This window comes from Octodon degus, unplaced genomic scaffold, assembly GCF_000260255.1.
Source record: "Octodon degus isolate 3935 unplaced genomic scaffold, OctDeg1.0 scaffold00217, whole genome shotgun sequence".
In the NCBI taxonomy this organism is placed as follows: domain Eukaryota; kingdom Metazoa; phylum Chordata; class Mammalia; order Rodentia; family Octodontidae; genus Octodon; species Octodon degus.
This window is the reverse complement of record NW_004524793.1, coordinates 468,105-475,348: the sequence shown is the minus strand read 5'-3', so window position 1 is coordinate 475,348 and position 7,244 is coordinate 468,105. Positions and strand designations below refer to the sequence as shown.

General features: G+C 32.5%; 1 pseudogene; it reads left to right on the top strand.

The window, feature by feature from the left end:
• Positions 1 to 3,501: 3,501 nt before the first annotated feature.
• LOC111813729 lies at positions 3,502 to 3,633 on the top strand (annotated as a pseudogene).
• The last annotated feature ends 3,611 nt before the right edge of the window (positions 3,634 to 7,244 follow it).

Below are 7,244 nucleotides of genomic sequence, written 5' to 3'. Positions count from 1 at the left end.
GAGTACAGGGGCACTACTCGCGTGACCTGGTTAATCTATTAATTAGCTCATGACTGAACCTGTTTGTAGGGCGCAGGACCCACTGGAAGTGGTGACCCTCTGGGGATGTACCTTCAAAGGGCACATTCTGCTCTAGCTCCTTTACTCTCTCTGTTCCTGGGCATATAAAGTGAACAGTTCTCCTCTACCTGGAAGTTTGTGCCCTGCAACCACAAAGCATGGCGTGAGCCTTCTGAAACTGTGAGCCAAAATAAACCTCTTATATCTTCATACTGTGTATGTTAGGTGACTTTATCCTGGGGTAAATAACTAACACATCAGAGAATGAGGGCCAACTTTCTGCTACCTGTAAGAGAAGAAGTAAAAGGTTGTCAGTAATTAATAGATCTGAATATTAATAATAAATAATGTGGAAATCAAAATACTCTATATTTAAGGGCATAATTAGAATCATTGTGGGATATTCAATACGTAAACACTCTATTGCTGAATCTTACATAATTCAATAGGAAATATGAAAATAAACCAAATGTCATGATTTTGTGCTAGTTTTCTGTGTCATGTGGTCCTGATGAAAATTAAAGTTGTATGCTTCATGAAAAAAAAGAGCTCATGGGTTAGTGAAAATCCATTAATGCTAAAACAACCAAGCATTCCAGAACTTATTTCACAAAACCTGAGGTATTCTTTAAAACTTGTTTGCATCTCTCTGCAGATTTCAAATGTTCTGCCTATTGTAGGTATTTATCACTACATAATACAGTACTTTTCTATATTACTTCATATAAATACACTGAGGAAACATTTATTTTAAAAAAGAAGACTTGCTGATAAAATATACAACAAAGTTGAAAGGTAAAAAGTAATACTTGAAAGTCAATCTGACTAAAATGAAACAAATACATTCACCCTGTCCCTAAGCTAGGTAAAACTTTAAAAGGAGAATCAAAATTTAATAAGTGTAATGTCAAGAAATGCTTTATAAATATGCAAACAATATAAATTTTTAGTCAAGTAAAGCCTAAAGATGAAATATCCATTGTCTTCCACACAGGAATACTTAAAATTGCAAATAGTAAATTAAATGTTACGTTTTCTCATAGGTTAACTCAAAATTTATACTTCAAAGAAAGGATAAAGATGAAGGTGAAAATATTTTTAGAGATACCATTAATTATGTTATTGTAATTAAAATAAATAAAATAATAGAATTTTCATGTGTCACATAAAGAATCATATAAATGTATTTTAGTAATATAATACAAAATTATATAGTAAAACACTACAGTGTTATGTCATATATTTTAAAATACAGCCATTTTTGGTAATTAAATATATTTTAATTCTCTGCATCTTTAGGATTCAAGAAATATCACTTATCCTCTAGAAAAAAAACAAAATTTTGGAAAAGTATCCCACTTCCAATTATAAGTCATAGCTATAAATTGGTTGAACTACATCTTTAAGTCTCATTTTGTTGAAAATAAACTTTTCTTACAATAAGAAAAATATTATCTTATAGGCATTATATTTTAAGAGAAAAAATGCTGTAATACTTGGCTATGTATCTCATTTCCTTTTTGCCAGTGCCTTTAAGTAACATAGATTCTAATTTTGTGATTTGATTATATTATATTAATACACATTCTCTTGACAATCCAGCATCAAACATTTTGGAAAAAAAATCTACTTTTTTATCACTTCACCCCACCCCAATTTCTTTTCCCAATTTGTCTTTTTAATGCCCACAATATTAATTTCATCTCTATAATTCCTTATATTTATTGAATTATACAAGCATCTATAAACATTTATGCAGACAAATATTTAATGCATATTATAAGCCTGCCTTTAAGATATTATATGTAATACTAAATTAGAGATAAGTACCTATTGCTATGGCAATAGTTAGAATAAAAATCTGTTTGTATTTCAAATAACATAATTTCCCAGCTGCATTTCCAGTAAGTCCTTGTAAGCAACCAGTAAGAATGCTTACAATTCATTGTTATGGATAAATGATTACCTCTGTTGCGGAATATTAAACTATTTTCAAATAAAAAGTATGCCTGAGCACAGAGAAAAAAATTGACAAACAATATCAGAAAAGCAGAAAATGGAAAAATTAAAGCTTGACTATTATGGTTAGTAACACATCATATATTAAAATATAAAATTTCCACTCAAAACTCAGATTTCTGAGTAATTGTCGTGTAGTTTGCCAAATTTGAAGTAACTGTGATGGAAGAATTCCTGTTTCTTTCTGAAGGCATTGATATGTGATTTAGTGAAGTTTTATATAGCCTAGTCTATTGTTTCACCTGTAGTGGAGATTACTGTTGTTGTGACATACTCATAAAGGATAAAATAACTTTTGACCTGTTAGAAGTCAGATGTGCCAAGTTTATGTCCCCTGAAATTAAAGCATAAATTCCAAAAGATAATGGAGGTCAGTAATAGAAAAGGTATATTGAAAGATAGCTCCTGAGAGACAGGAAGGATCCCCAGTGGGTTGCCATAAAGGTCCTGTTCAAGGCTTATTTGTATAAGAAAGACACAATGTGGGCACAGCATCGTTCAAATTATGATCAACCAATAAGATCATAATTATCGACTTTTAGCTGATACTGATCCAATAGGAAAGCGGGATGTGTAGCATCTTTATAGGGCTGACGTTGTGAACCTTGGCTTTTCTGAGACTTTTGACAGGAACATTCTAGTCACCCACGTGAGTCACTTCTGTCTGGACTTGGTGCTGTAGGTCAGTGAGTGAGACTTTGAGAGCAACTGCCCAAAATGTAACTCAACACAAACTTATTGTGGGGCCGAGGAGAATGCTCACTAGAATAAGCCGCTGCCTGCCAAGTGCACGGGTTCTCAGTTCAATCCCTGGTACTAGAAAACAACAGAAAACACCCATTTATCAAAGTGTGCTTATGTATCCTGGTATCTAATGCTGAGATTATGTCAAAATACCCACAAAAGGTATAATTTTAAAACCAGTGTGATTTTTATATCAGGATATACATTCTAATAAATAAAACAATAAAAATAGTGCACCAGTTTCTAAGAGCTTGAAATATGTATCATAGGATAAATGAAGTACAAAAATCCGGGAAAATTATGAATATTAAAAATTAAGGGGGCTGGAGAGATGGCTCAGTGGTCTAAAGCACCTACTTAGAACAAGCTTGGCAAAGCATAGGGGACCGCGGTTCAATCCCCCAGCGCCACATGCCAGCCGGCCCCGCCCCCTGGTGGGCTGAGCTGGCCACACACACACACCACACTCTCTCTCTCTGTCTCTCTCTCTCTCTCTCAAATAAATAAAAAAAAAAAATTTAAAAAAAAATTAAGAACCTGTATTAACTCGATGGCTATTTATTTAATAAAACATAAAATTTGGTCCACATTACAGTCCTTGTACCAGAAAAACATTAGTTAAGTAAATAAAAAAGATAAATGGGCAAACTCATGTAGTAAAATAAAAAAGTACAAATTAGCTTTGTGCAGCGGCAGTATCGTAGACAATGAGGTTTATCCGAGGTGCAATGATTGATAATTGAAAAAAGTACAAATTATCACACTAATACACATAGATTTTTAGGTATAGAATTCTAAGTATATAATATAAATATGTAAACAAAGCACAAAATCCCAAACAAAAACGCAGCATATGTATCACAATATATTACATGTATATGTATATATGATTTTGTCCATACATCCTTAAAAATAAAGAGCAGCTATTAAATATTAAGAAAACCTATACAGAAGAAGTAAAAAAAATCAGGGCCGGGGAGATAGCTCAGTAGAGTAAACACTTGCCTGAAAAGCACAAGGTCCTGAGTTCAATCCTCAGTACCGCAAAAAAGAAAAAAAGAGAAACTTGCATGAACATTTTCGGCTGGGGAGATGGCTATGTAGAATAAGCACTTCCTTGGCAAGCATGAGGCCTGAGTTCAATCCCCGGTTCCGCAAAAAAAAAAAAAAAAAAAATCAAATAATAAAGTATTGGTGATAGTCAAAAACGCATTCAAAAAATGTTTAGCTTAATTAAAATCTATGACCTTAAAGACTAGAAGAGAATACTGCTCTTGTCTATAAATTTGGAGGCACTATTAATACAAAATGAAAATATAATCCTAAGTAAATGATAAATTTGATGCTGTGTAAAACTCACTTATAAAATAAAAATGTTTTAATCTCTAGGGGCTTAAAATATCTCAATAAAAAGTATATTTAGAGCAATTCATTTTTAAAACACAGATGTTCAAAAATACATAGCTATTAGAATGGTTATTAAAACATTACACTTGTATTAAAAATTCAACAAAAGTAGACATTGGTAATAGAATAAAATGTTGACAATAATAAACTTGAATTATAAAGTTGTAAACATCACTTCTTGCTGCACATATTCAAAGTTTTCTTTGCTTTTAGAACCATGCTAATGTCGACAAAACCCCTCCTGATTACCAACAATTGGCTAGCAAAGGTGAGAATAACTGTAACAGAATTAAAGTGAAAAGAAATGAAAAAAGAAATGTAGTAGATAGTCCTATCAAATTTGTAAATGGTTTCACTTAGTTTTATTAATTACCAAGTGCATTCTGTATATGTTTATACATTCATATCATCTACAAATAAGAATAAATTGGCTTCTTCCTTCTCTACTTGTACCCCTTTCATTGTTTTCCCTGCCTAACTGCTCTAACTAAATTTTTCAGAAATATATTGATTAGGAGTGGTGTCAGTGAGTATCTTTGTCTTTTTTCTGATTTTAGGAAGAATGTTTTCAGTTTTTCCCCATTTAGAATTATAATGGCTACATTTTACATATAGGCAGGCTGTGTTATACAAAGAAATGATCTTTCAATACCTAGTTTCTCTCCAGGCATATTAATTTTACAGTTATAATTAGTTTTGCTTGGACATCTTGAAATAAGTATACAATACACTTTGATTATTTTCATCAATTACCCCCTTCATCTGTTATCTCCACAGTCTCAATCTCCATCCTTATCTCTACTAGGCTATCCTCTATTTTCATATTATCTCCCCATCATTTTTTCCCTTAGATTTCTTTTCTCCTTAGATTCCTTACATGAAATATAAAAAATATTTGACTCACTGAGTCTGGCTTATTTCACTTAATATGGTATGTACCATTCCGTTTATTTTCCCTCAACCGATGCAATTTCATCCTTCTTATGACTAAGATACATTACATTGTACCATGCACATATATTTGTAACCATCTCTTTGTTAATGGAAGTCTTCTTTTTTTGTGGAACCAGGGATTGAACTTAGGTCCTTGTACTTGCCAAAGAAACACTTATTCCACTGAGCCATCTCCCCGGCCCCTTCTACATTGTTAATGTGTTAGGTATTGTGAATTGTGCCTCAATAAATGTGAGAATGTTGTCATTAATTCTTCAGGTATTTACCAAGAAATGGCATTGCTGGAACAGTACCATGATACTAGAATGTTTACTTCTCTCACCATCTCCACAGCACTGCTTGGTTTTGTGATCTCGAAGAAAGCCACTGCGGCTGTGGTGAGATGAAAACTCACCACATTTGAATTGATTTGCATTTCAAATGCTAGTCAAATTTGTTGGATTTTTTTTTTCATATGCTTTGTAGCCCTTTAGTTATTTCATTGAAAGGTCATTTATTAGATTCATTTGTCAGTTTCTTGGGTCTTTTGTTGTTTTTGTAATTCTTTATGTATTGTAGATATTAATCCTCTGTGGGGGTGTACCTTGCAATGATTTTCTCTCAAACTGTAGTCTGTTCCTTCACTGTCCTGATTATTTCCTGTGTCATACAGAGGATTCTTTCTTTCATCTTGTCTTAATTGCTGATCATTGCTCTTACTTCCTGTTGCTAGAACTTATTCATGAATCAGCCTGTGTCTTTGACTTCAAATATTCCCCATGTTTTCTTCTAGCAAAGTTTCAGGTCTTATACTTAAACATTAGATTAAATTTGAATGAATTGTAGTACAGGGCAATAGACAAGGATGTACAGACTTTCAATCTTCTACACACGAATTCTTTTTCCAAAACATTTTTTATTAAACTGTAGTTTCGCCAATGTGTCTTCAATTCTTTGTCAAGCATCAGACGGTTGCATGTATTGCATGTACTTATTTCTGTTCCCTCTGTTCTATTACAATAGTCTAAATATCCACTTTTATGCCTCTTCTATGCTGTTTTCATAATTATGGCTTTGCAGTATAATTTGAAATCTGCTCTTCTGATTCCTCCAGAATTGCTCTCTTTGACAATATTTTCTTGGTCTTCCTGTTTTGGAATTTTGAGCTTCTGTGTAAATTTCAGAACTGCTTTTGTTCCACCTCTTAAGAATGGCATTGTTTACATTGATTGGGCATTACCCTGAATCTGTAGAAGACTTTAGTCAGATGACTATTTTCACAACGTAAATTTTGCCAGTCCATGAACAAGGAAGCATTTCCATCCTCTGATGTGCTTTTACTGCTATGTAATTTTCATCCTATGACTTTTTCAACTTTTTAATTGAATTTATTCCAAGGTATTTTATTTGTATCAACCTCTTTTCAATGGAATCAGTTTTCTGTTGCCTTGGGTATTTTTTGTTTTTGTTTTTGTTTTATGTTTTTGTTTTTTAGTTGAGGTGTAATTTTTTGTTTTTCATGTGGAGGACAGAACACAGGGCTTCCAACTTGCTAGACAAGTATTCTACCACTGAGTTAAATCCCCAGGCACATGGAATAGGTTTCTGATTTGTTAGTCAGCAAATTCTATATTGATGCTTAGTCATTCCTACAATTGTTTTTGGATTTAGTTTGTCATTGTTTTTCTAGGCTCCTGAGATGCACCATTAGTTTATGCTTACATCTACTGAATTTTCAGTACATGCATTTAAAGCTAAAATCATCCTGTCTTTTTTGTATTCTGAAGATTCTGATATGCTGTGTTAATTAAAAATGATTTGATTTTAGGAATTTTTTTATTTCTCCCTTGATTTCATTAGTGACACCATGATCATTTGAGTGTATTTCTCAATCTCCATATATTTTGTACCTTCTTCAGTTTCTCTTGTTAATTTCTAATTGTATCCCACTGTGATCTGAAGGGATGAAAGAGATTATTCATTTTTAGTTTGTTTGCAGTAAGACTTATTCTATGTTTCAAAATTTGTTGTATTTTTTGACAAATTTATGTGCATTATTGAAAATAATATGTATTCCATAA